The sequence below is a fragment of the Rutidosis leptorrhynchoides genome, chromosome 8, assembly GCF_046630445.1.
Source record: "Rutidosis leptorrhynchoides isolate AG116_Rl617_1_P2 chromosome 8, CSIRO_AGI_Rlap_v1, whole genome shotgun sequence".
NCBI lineage: Eukaryota > Viridiplantae > Streptophyta > Magnoliopsida > Asterales > Asteraceae > Rutidosis > Rutidosis leptorrhynchoides.
The window spans coordinates 346,765,321-346,778,225 of NC_092340.1; the positions used below are offsets into that span (position 1 = coordinate 346,765,321).

General features: G+C 29.8%; 1 pseudogene; it reads left to right on the top strand.

Annotated features, from left to right (window-relative positions):
• Nucleotides 1-409: 409 nt before the first annotated feature.
• LOC139864586 (ran-binding protein 1 homolog b-like) overlaps nucleotides 410-12,905 on the top strand; it is a 146,017-nt pseudogene continuing 133,521 nt past the window's right edge.

A 12,905-nucleotide genomic window follows, 5' to 3' on the forward strand; every position in this document is an offset into this window, starting at 1 on the left:
GTTTGAATGTTGGCCTAACTTTTTGGGTAGTTTAGTCCCAAACCATGCTCAAAGGGTCGTTTGGATTATAAACTATCGTTGTAGTGGGTCAAACTTGTATTGAACTTAATTAATGGCTTTCGTGCCTTTTGTAAACATTTAAATTGTTGAACGTTTAAATGGAACGTGTGGATTGGTTTACATATTTTATTGGCCCGTAAATGTGTATCATTACAAAAAAAAATTTATCGTATGGAATACGGGTTGGGTTGTTTCATAATTAATTCTCATAATTACATGTCAGCATGCATCAATAAAAAAGTTTCCACCCGTACATATAAGTATATAAGAGCACTGGGAGTAGTGACCTAGGTCACTTGGCATGTCAGACTTGACTTGGTGAGTCAGAAAAAGTGGGGAGTGGTGACCTATGTCAGTTGGGGTATGTCAGTTTTTATTTTCGTATATGAATGTGAGTTGAGAATATTTATATTAGTTTTTAATTAATAAATCGGTGCCTCAATTCGCGTCTCCTGTGGGACTAACCAAGGTCGGACGAGCAAATGTGAAGGAATGGGGGAGTGGTGAAATGTGCAATGAAGGTTCCGATAGGAGGGAGACGGGAGTCCACTCCTGGTGCTCTAACCCTCTCATATCTCCTTCTCTATTTAAATCCGGAAGTTTCTTTTTCATTCAGTTTTACAGAACAGTTACCAAAACACCTAACTAACCTTCAATTTCATCAATCAAATTCTTCAACATAATCAATGGCAAGTATCGGTAGAGAGAAGAAGAAGAAGAAGAAGAAGAAGAAGAAGAAGAAGAAGAAGAAGAAGCTGCCGCCGCTATTAAAGACGCTCTCTCTTGTCTATACGCCAACTTTTTTGAAGAAGACAACTTTTTTGAAGACGAGGACATCGGTGCCGAGTTCGATCCGATCATTAAACTTAGTAAAGTTCCTATCATTACAGGGGAAGAAGACGAAGATACTATTCTTGATCTGTAATATATCCTTCCCGTTCTCACCTTAAATTATTTTAGCCTTTTCATATATTATGTAAAACTTAAATTTAAATTTAAATTTCTAAGGGATGTTGTGGAGTTTGGGCGAGATTGTACAACATCTTTGTTAAGAATTCTAACCCGAACATTATTAAACTAGAAGCTTACTATAAGTGGAAGCCTTCCATAAATAGTATGTTTCCAAAAATAGAAACTTTTGAGAAATATGAACTTTTCTCGAAAACCGTCACTGTCAATATAGTTGCTATATTAATAAACACACTTTATGTCAAGTTAGACATTAACTAATCAAACGTTATACCTCTAGGTTGATATCCAGATCACTTACTTGCTTTACTTTCCTTCTTGCGTGGAATACTTCAACTGCTATTTAAGGTGATTTTCATAGCCCCACTTTTACTGTTTACTTAACTGTTTATAACTTTTGGGGTGAGACACATGCTTGCTTTATAACTGTTTTACGTTTAGACACAAGTACTAAAATGTTATTGTGCTGTCGTGCTTTATCATGCAAATCCCCACCGTAATATCGTTAATTACTGAGGTATAAGATGCAAACTTAGTTATTGTGAGTAGCGCTACTGAGAGTGACGTCTCTAACTATTTGACTGATGGTCTTTGGTTACATAATAATGATTTAACTGACACTGACTGTTCAAGGTGTCGCGGGGTAAACTTTTGTCTAGTAGCGATATTACAAACTGCAGCAACTCTTTTTAGATTGATATAATTGGTATCAATCAGCTTTAAACTAAATCTTGTGGTCTAATGCATATTTTATAAACCTATGAATTTCACTCAACCTTTTTGGTTGACACTTTAAGCATGTTTTGTCTCAGGTGACGAATAAGGTGATTGCTATGAATGCTACATGATGAATTGAATGCTGTTGCATGGAGTCTTCATTTCATTACATTTACTTTGCATGTTAAAACTAATACTATTTCGGTTTGGATTTGATGTAAAAACTTTTAATGCTTCCGCTGTTTTATTAATAAATGTTTTATTCAAAACGTCTCATATAGAGTCGTTCTCGTTTATACAACTGTGATTTGATATAATTAGTCACAAATACCCCATGCCCTATTTGGGGGTGTGACAGAGTGGTATCAGAGCACAGGCTGTTATAGAGAACCAGGATTGCATTTTCTGTGTGCCTTATGTGTTAGCTAGGGTGCCTTAGCAATCTTTAGGACTATAGCCTTTCTTGCTTTAGTTTTAATTTCTTATTCCTTATTATCTTGCTATCTGTTATCCATACTTTTACTTCTTGCCTTACGTCTTCCTTAGAACGCTAACCTTATTGTGTTTCGAAGAAACATGGTTCACGGCGAATCAAGCAACGCAATTCCAAACGTCACCATGACATCTCCCCAATTCCAACAACTGCTGGCTGCGGAACAAAGCAATGGCAACAATAACGCACCGCGAAACCTTCCGATAATTTATTCATATCAGAATTTCATGAACTACCAGCTCCCTACATACAAGGGTATTGAAAGACCTGAGTTTGGGAACATGGAAATGGTGGATGCTGATCTCATAAACTACACCAACCAATTCCAAGAATTTTCTTTCATGAATCATCACATGACTACTCCCGAGTATCTAGGGATCCAACACTACATCAATGGGTTACCTGATGGACTCCGAAGGGGCGTCGCCGTATTAAACCTAAGGACCATACAAGAAGCCATTTGTTGTAGTGACCCGAACTTTTCCATGTTTATATATATTAAATGAAATTGATATTTACATGATTAAGTGTTTCCAACATGTTAAGCAATCAAACTTGTTAAGACTTGATTAATTGAAATAGGTTTCATATAGACAATTGACCACCCAAGTTGACCGGCGATTCACGAACGTTAAAACTTGTAAAAACTATATGATGACATATATATGGATATATATAGTTAACATGATATTATGATAAGTATTTATCTCATTAAGTATATTAACAATGAACTACATATGTAAAAACAAGACTACTAACTTAAGGATTTCGAAACGAGACATACATATAACGATTATCGTTGTAACAACATTTAATTGTATATATATCATATTAAGATATATTAATACATCATAATATCATGATAATGTAATGATTTAATATCTCATTAGATATAATAATCAATGGGTTAACAACATTTAACAAGATCGTTAACTTAAAAGTTTCAAATCAACATTTACATGTAACGACTAACGATGACTTAACGACTCAGTTAAAATGTATATACATGTAGTGTTTTAATATGTATTCATACACTTTTGAAAGACTTCAAGAAACTTATCAAAGTACTTCTACTTAACAAAAATGCTTACAATTACATCCTCATTCATTTTCATCAACAATTCTACTCGTATGCACTCGTATTCGTACAATACATAGCTTCTAGATGTATTTACTATTGGTATATACCCATCAAATCACCTCATTAGCAGCCCTAGAATTAGTCAATTAACATGTGGGGAACAACTTTAAATAACTCTTAACCTCTTATGCCAATTATTAAGCTAGATTACAAACTAATTTTTGTATATATCCCTCCATCCATTCACGTCCACTTACACACTCTCATAACCATTTCATTTCAACTTTGATGATCTCTAATCTCCTACTCATTCAAGAATGTAAAAACCTCCATCAATTCAGTAAGTTTTGATCATCTAAACTAAGCTATAAACATCATAACAAAGCTTGATTAAAAACATATCAAGATAATCTTCCAACTTCAAGAAGTTTGCTTCCTATTTCTAATCCAATCCAACAACTCTTTAGGATCAAGAATTTTTCTTAAATTCCAGTAGCTTTCCATCTCATAATCAAGGTAATAAACTTATTTAAACTTTGGTTCAATTCTTATAAATATAACTATCTTAAAACAAGATAGAAATTCTTATTCGAACTTTTGTTTATTTAATGATTCTACTTCAAGAACTTCCAAGCCATCAAAGATCCATTCAAGCTCAAGATTATTTTTTGTCATTTCCAGTAGGTTTACCTACTATATTTGAGGTAGTAATGATGTTCATAACATCATTCGATTCATATATATATATATATATATATATATATATATATATATATATATATATATATATATATATATATATATATATATATATATATATATATATATATATATAATTATCTTATTCGAAGATTTGAACATGTACTCACTAGAACATAGTTTAGTTAATTCTAAAATTGTTCGCAAACAAAGTTAATCCTTCTAACTTGACTTTTAAAATCAACTAAACACATATTCTATATCTATATGATATGCTAACTTAATGATTTAAAACCTGGGAAGACGAAAAACACCGTAAAACCGGACATACACCGTTGTAGTAGCACCGCGGGCTGTTTTGGGTTAGTTAATTAAAAACTATGATAAACTTTGATTTAAAAGTTGTTCTTCTGGGAAAATAATTTTTCTTATGAACATGAAACTATATCCAAAAATCATTGTTAAACTCAAAGTGGAAGTATGTTTTCCAAAATGGTCATCTAGACGTCGTTCTTTCGACTGAAATGACTACCTTTAAAAAAATGACTTGTAATCTATATTTCTGACTATAAACTTATACTTTTTCTGTTTAGATTCATAAACTTAAGTTCAATATGAAACCATAGCAACTTGAATCACTCAAAACGGATTTAAAACGAATAAGTTATGGGTAAAACAAGATTGGATATTTTTGCTTGTTGTAGCTACGTGAAATTTGTAACAAATCTATATTAATCATATCCTAGCTAACTCATATTGTATTTTTGATGACCCGGGAATTTCCGACCAAATTTAAACTTGAATCTTATTTGATTTCGATACGATAAGCAAAGTTTGTAATGCTGAAGTCTCAAAAACTTTGAACTGTGTTCATGAATACATTTGACCTTGACTATTCCCGACGATTCACGAACCATTATGTAAATTTAAAATGAATCTATATATACATATATGCGATTTATATGAGTAATTATTATTATATGTATATTATAATATATAGATAATTCATAAATAATAAATATTTAATAAATGTTGTCATATTATTTATAATTATATTATGTAATAGATAATATATAATACAAGTTAAAAATATAGTTATTATAACTTTTATTATCATTAAAATAGATATTAATAATAATAATAATAATAATAATAATAATAATAATAATAATAATAATAATAATAATAATAATAATAATATCATGATTATGAGTGTTATTATTTTATATAGATATAAAAGTTGTTACATGTGACTTGTTATATTTATTAATAATATTGTTATCACTGTTAATATCATTATTATTATAACTAGTAGTAAAGTTATAATTTTCGTTATTATGATTAATATTAATATCATTATTATTACTATTATTATTATTATATTATTATTATTATTAATATTAGTATTATTAATACTAGTATTATTATAATTAGTATTATTATAATTATTAATTTTATTCATATAAATTGTATAGCTATTATTATTATCATCATTAATAATAATATTATTATTATTACTAGTATAGTATTATAAATTTTTTATTTTCATTATTTATAAAACTAAAAGTATTATTAAAATAGTTATGTTTAATAATTAATGAGATTTATTATAAACCATAAATAGAGATATATAAATTTGGATTTATACAAATTATATAAATACGGATATATGTACATAAGATACTGAATATAACGTATTCCATCTTCTTCTATTTTTTTATTATTTTTTTTTTTTTTTAGCTTTCTTCACCTACCTTCTGTTTACCCGTGAGGAGTTGTAGGAATAATACAGGATACAAACAAGACTATCAATTTTTAGTACTACCAACCCCATTGATAACTTGCTTATAATCGATTCCTGCAAAACAAAATGGACTAACAGAATTTTTTTTTATAAAACCCAGCGGTTCCTCTGTATTCCATTTTTTTAGCCAAAAATTCAAAACAAATCAATTATCCAAATCTTTAAATGCCACCATATTAGGAATCATCTGTTTAATCTATTTGCAAAATATGAAATTCCAATTCTTCAAATCAAAGATGAATTTTCGAAGTCAAAGTTTATTTTCTAAAAAGTCAACCTTGTGTTCATCCCAAAATTCGAACCTATTTCGGTGTTTCTGATGAATTTAACGATACATAAAGTTTTTAACGATGAATTACAACACAATTCATGTTGTAAATATTATGTGAAACAACTTCAATATGTGAAAGCAATATTTTTTTTTAAAAAAAACGCGACGGTCACAGCAGCAGGTATTTTTTTTTATTTTTTTTCTTTTCTTTTCTGTTAAGTTCAATCGCATATTATTGTTTCTTTTTCGATTTCACAGTCTATTTCAAACCTGAAAATTTGCTAATTTGATTATTGAAAATATTTCCAGTCGTTTGATTTTGAGGATGATGAAGGAGAAGATAGAACACGAATGTGGGTTAAATAAATAAAAATTAGGTATTATAACAGAAAGTTAGAGGTGGTCGACTGGTGTGGAATGTTAGGAGTGTTCGAGAGGTATCGGGTTCAAATCCCGGCATGGACGGTTTATTATTTTTATGAGCATCTAAAGGTAGTTCATTATTTAACTTACTTTTACTATTATTATTATTATTACTATTAATATTATTATTGTTATTGTTATTATTATGATTATAATTATAATTGTTATAATTAGTATCATAAGTGATATCAATGTTATTATTATTGTAGTTTATCAATTAAGTATTATTATCATTATTATAGTTATTATGATTATTAATATTATTATTATTATTATTATTATTATTATTATTATTATTAGTATTATTATTATTATTATTATTATTATTATTATTATTATTATTATTATTATTATTATTATTATTATTATTATTATTATTATTATTATTATTATTATTATTATTATTATTATTACTATTACTAGTATTATGAAAATAATATAAATTAGTATTATTTCCATAAGCATTCGTATTAGTAACATTCTATAATTTTTAGTATTATTATTACGTAGTATTATTATTATTAATATCATTTTTTTAATAATGTTAACAAATCATTAACAATATTGTTATTAATATTATCATGAGTATCGTTATTAGATAATTATTAAAAATTTTATCACAAACATCTTTAATAGTAAAAATTGTATTTTTACAGTTATTATTATTAATATCATTACATTTATCACTAAAAGGATTTTTTTTAACATTTTTTATTTCTATTAGTAATAATAAGTATCATCAATATTATCATTTTACCATTATAAATATCATTTTAGTATTAGTACAATTATTAGTTTTAACAAGAAAACGATATATATATTTTATACATTAAACATAACAAAAATTTATATTTTCACATACAAAGTAAATACATGAAACATATATATATATATATATATATATATATATATATATATATATATATATATATATATATATATATATATATATATATATATATATTTGATATAAAAATGATATAACTAATAAATTTAAATATATAAATATATATATATATTATTCGACTTCGATTATGTGTATTAATAAATAAACAAATGATATAGGTTCGTGAATCCGAGGCCAACCCTGCATCGTTCTATTGTTCAAAATGGTCATATGTATTTTTACTACAAAATACATTAGGTGAGTTTCATTTGCTCCCTTTTACTCATTACGTTTTTGGGCTGAGAATACATGCAAATGCTTTATTAACTGTTTTAAAATATTTATATGTGTGAGTTTCATTGATCCCCTTTTACTCTTTACGTTTTTGGGCTGAGAATACATGCAAATGCTTTATTAACTGTTTTTACAATATTTATATGCGTGAGTTTCATTTGCTCCCTTTTTAAATGCTTTTGCAATATATATTTTTGAGACTGAGAATACATGCGCTGCTTTTATAACTGTTTTACTAAATGGACACAAGTAATTGAAACTACATTATATGGTTGAATTATCGAAATCGAATATGCCCCTTTTTATTAAGTCTGGTAATCTAAGAATTAGGGAACAGACAACCTAATTGACGCGAACTCTAAAGATAGATCTATCGGGCCCAACAAGCCCCATCCAAAGTACCGGATGCTTTAGTACTTCGAAATTTATATCATGTCCGAAGGAGGATCCCGGAATGATGGGGATATTCTTATATGCATATTGTGAATGTCGGTTACCAGGTGTTCAATCCATATGAATGATATTTTTGTCTCTATGCATGGGACGTATGATTATGAGAAATGGAAGTATGAAATCTTGTGGTCTATTAAAATTATGAAATGATTCTTTATGATAAACTAATGAACTCACCAACCTTTTGGTTGACACTTTAAAGCATGTTTATTCTCAGGTACGAAAGAAATCTTCCGCTGTGCATTTGCTCATATTAGAGATATTACTTGGAGTCATTCATGACATATTTCAAAAGATGTTGCATTCGAGTCGTTGAGTTCATCAAGATTATTATTAAGTCAATTATATTTGGATATATTATGAAATGCTTTACATGCCTGTCAACTGTTGATGTAACGAAAGTTTGTCTTTTAAAAACGAATGCAATGTTTGTAAAATTTATCATATAGAGGTCAATTACCTCGCGATGTAATCAACTGTTGTGAATCGTTTGTAATCGATATGGACTTCGTACGGATGGATTAGGACGGGTCTCTACAGTTGGTATCATAGCGGTGGTCTTAGCGAACCATGTCTGCATTAGTGTGTCTAACTGATAAGTCGTTAGGATGCATTAGTGAGTCTGGACTTCGACCGTGTCTGCATGTCAAAAGTTTTGCTTATCATTTTGTGTCAAAAATTACCTGCTTATCATTCTTAGAGAATCACTTGCTTATCATTCTTAGTCTAGACACGTTTTACTGCATTGACTGCATGAATAGTGTACAGACAAAATTCATATCTTAGCGTATCTGTTACTGTAACTTTGCCTGAAAACTTCCGTAGATTCCTCCGTAACTTATGGGATTTTAGTATTATATATGCATATGTAAATTATGTATTGCAGGGTACTAACCTACATCCTATAATCTATTTCTTATCAAAAATCCTTCATTTGATCGTACGAGATGAATCCTGCAACCAGTTCGAGTCCCTCAGATTTCGATAGATAATTCCGATAGTTATTCCGACAGCTATTCCAACATGGATATTCACCTAAGCTCTGAAAGCGGTGTCACCAGAATGAGTCAATCAATCAGCTATCCCCAATTCATCTGATGGGTTGTAGTCGACTTAATCAATAGAGACACGCAGAAGGTAATCCCTTCCACCAACCGAATTCACCTCTTGACAATGAATCTGAAGCGTTTACCGGGGAACCTGTTCGAGACACCATTTTCAGTCTCATTTCCAGGGTAACTCAACAAGATTATATTCTATCCACAATTTTGAACCTTATTCATCCGTTCGTTCCGACCGACAATCATCCTGGAGTAATAAGTCAACGAACTTCGCGCTCGAATAATCAATTCGGAGAATATGGTGCAAAAATGTACCAGCTTCAGCAACATCACCGGCACCAACAGTACAATCAATAACAGCACCAGTACCATCAACAATCCATGCTTCAATATCATCATCTGTACTTTGAGTATGATCTTCGTTCGACATGTCGAATATGTAATATCTAAAGTTTTAGAGATTATTTATTCTAGTTCCAACCGAAAAGCAAATGAGTTTACTATAATATTAACTCATTAAATCCATGAATACATCTGAAGAAAATATATATGTATATATGTTTTCATAAAGATTGTAATTAAAAATTCGCTTGTACAAACTGTTAATGGTGAAAATATTTTAACGGGTAGGTAATACCCGAGGAATATTTAAATTTCACATTAATAAGTTACATTGTACGTTCTTCAAATCTGTTTCAACAGTCATATACTATCCTATTTACATCCACCGATATACAAATCCGTTCACCACAGAATAACCATATTCATCCAATTACATATTTGGATTTTGACCTATCAGAATCCAACAAGTGGCATAATGAAGAAATAATGGACACAATAAAAATTGATTAGAAACAGATTAATTAACAATATGAAATTCTATTAAGAATTCACGCTAACAAAATCCTAGGTAACTGTTCTTAGCTAACTGTTAATTCCGTATTACCATTTAATTATCGTAATTTATTTATCGCAGTTTATTTATCGCAATTTATATTCTCGCAATTTTATTTATCGTCATTTAATTTCTGTTATTTACTTTACGCACTTTATTTATCGTCATTTAATTTATGATATTTATTTTACGCACTTTAAATATCGGGACACGTATACAAGGTTTTGACATATCATATCGACGCATCTATATATATTATTTGGAATCACCATAGACACTCTATATGCAGTAATGATCGAGTTCTCTATGCAGGGTTGAGGTTGATTCTCAAATAATATATATACTTTGAGTTGTGCTCGAGTCTGAGACCGGTACACGGGTCACGATACGTATTAATTAATTCGAATATTATAAACTATATATGAATTATTGAACTGCTAACTGTGGACTATCAACTGTGAACTACAAACATTGGACAATTAAAAATGAATTAAAATATTATAACATATGAAACTAAACATCTCTTCAAGTTTACCACTTGATTTCATCTAAACCTCATTTGTACCTTGATGATTACAATCTGCGATCAAACCTTTCATGAATCTTGAAAACACCTCAATCGAGAGGATGAACCAACCGCATTTCATCTACGGAAGAAAAGATTGATGCATATAGTCATGCACCTGAAAATACTCGAAACCTGAGTAAATGTTATCTGTGCTAGCTTCTTTAGCGTTATTATTACTTAAAATAACTTTACATCTGCTGTTCGAGATAGCCAGTTTTGTCACAGCTCCAACAAGACAACTTCGACTATTCGTACGAAACAACCTTATTATAACGTTGATATATACGCGTGCTCTTTTATTGTTACCAGGGAACCTTTCATATTCCACCATATTACCATCAGCGTTTAATCATCTAAAAACACAATTTTCCTGAAACCACCTCGGATTAATAACCGATGATTCAGATATCATAGCATTAAATGCAGAAGAAACAGAAAAATGGTAGATGGTCTAAACGACCAAAGGTTTGATGATAAAGAAAGGAGTGTTAGGAACGCTCGATAGAAAATTGGGTATTGAAAAACATATTGAGCTACCCATGAAGGAGACCAAGGACAAATACAAGGACTAAACCCTATATTCAAAGGATTCAGGTAATTCTGGATCCGTTGAAATCTTTAGAGAATATCTTGCTCCGAAGTCATGTTAAAATCTTGCGGAAAATCTTTCTCCATCAACCATCGAACCTAGAAATTCCAAAATATCATCATCAATATCTTCGATATTTCTGAGGATATTTTCATAAATATTCTCGTCCGAAATTATATACCTCTTCGTGCTTCCTGTGTATCATTATATTGGAAACATTCAATAGAAAATTTAGTACCGAAAAGCAGATTATGTGAAACTATGAAGAAAGTCGTGGACAAATCACAAAGAATAAGTTTGACTTCAAAGAATCCAAATGATTCTGTTTCTGATGAAATCTTTAGCGAATACCTTGCTTCCGAATCTAAACCCTTACGGATAAATCTTCTTCATCATCCATCGGTATTAGAAATTCCAAGATATCATCGTATCTTTCATTATAAATATCCTCCATATTTCTGAAGATATTTTCATAACTAATCATATCTGAAATCATTAATCTCTTCGTGCTATCAGTGTTACATCATATAGAAACTGTTAGTTTCTATATTCTGTAAACTTTCGAGTTTAAAATACGAATGTTTTGAAGTAGTGTTGAGAACTGATGCATGAGTTAGTATAATATAATGACACTTGATCAACGTGATTATATTACAGTAAGTCATGCTGAGTTTCTAAATGGAACATGATGATTCACAGATTATAACGTCATCATGTGTCATGTACGCAACTCTTTCATTCTGCTTAACTTCTGAACATATCAAGAAAGTATATTCTTGATAGTTCTATTCTCAGTGATTCTGGTAATTTGACAAATCAAATCGTGCTAATACATTCTTTCTTATTTAGAACATGATGTTTGTCCGAAATTCCATACTTACGAATTCTGGACCATTACTCGTTTTACTAGAGATCGGGAGGATAATAAAAAGGCAAAGAGCTCCAAAATATAAGAGAAAATATAAAGTCCAATAACAACACAGAAGTTACAAACAGTGGATATTAATACAAATAGCAATATAAAGACAAGGCATAATTAGGAATAGTATCACCCCAATGTTATATTAAAAGTAAACAGATTTTTCTAGTGGAAGATTGAAAAGAAGGATGACAGAAATGATAATTAGGAAAATATCAGGGATTAGAACTGGACTAAGCATTTTCACAATCTTTTGGATGTATGAATTAAGAAAGAAAGTATAGGAATGGTGAGAATAATGGAACGGAAGAATTTAATACCAGACAGAGTAATCGAGGCAGATCACCATATTTAATTATAGAGATCTTAATCTCCTTATTCGCCGAAGGATCAAATCTTTTAGATTTTGAAGATTTTCTTTAAATCCCTTGAATTTCGGAATTCAATCAAGACGACGTCAAAAGTTAAGACAGACTTTATTTTCTAAATTCAACCATGCCTATGTCAAAAATAAAGACGAATATCTATTACCTTATCTCAATCTTTTGTGATAGTTTCACTCGTACTTTTCCAATAATCGAATTATTTTATACATATTACTCTATGGTAAATAAACTCTATTTATCAACTCATATTCGTCATGAAAACATTTTTATTGTTAACCATGACCACCTTATTCAAATTTCGGGACGAAATTTCTTTAACGGGTAGGTACTGTGATGA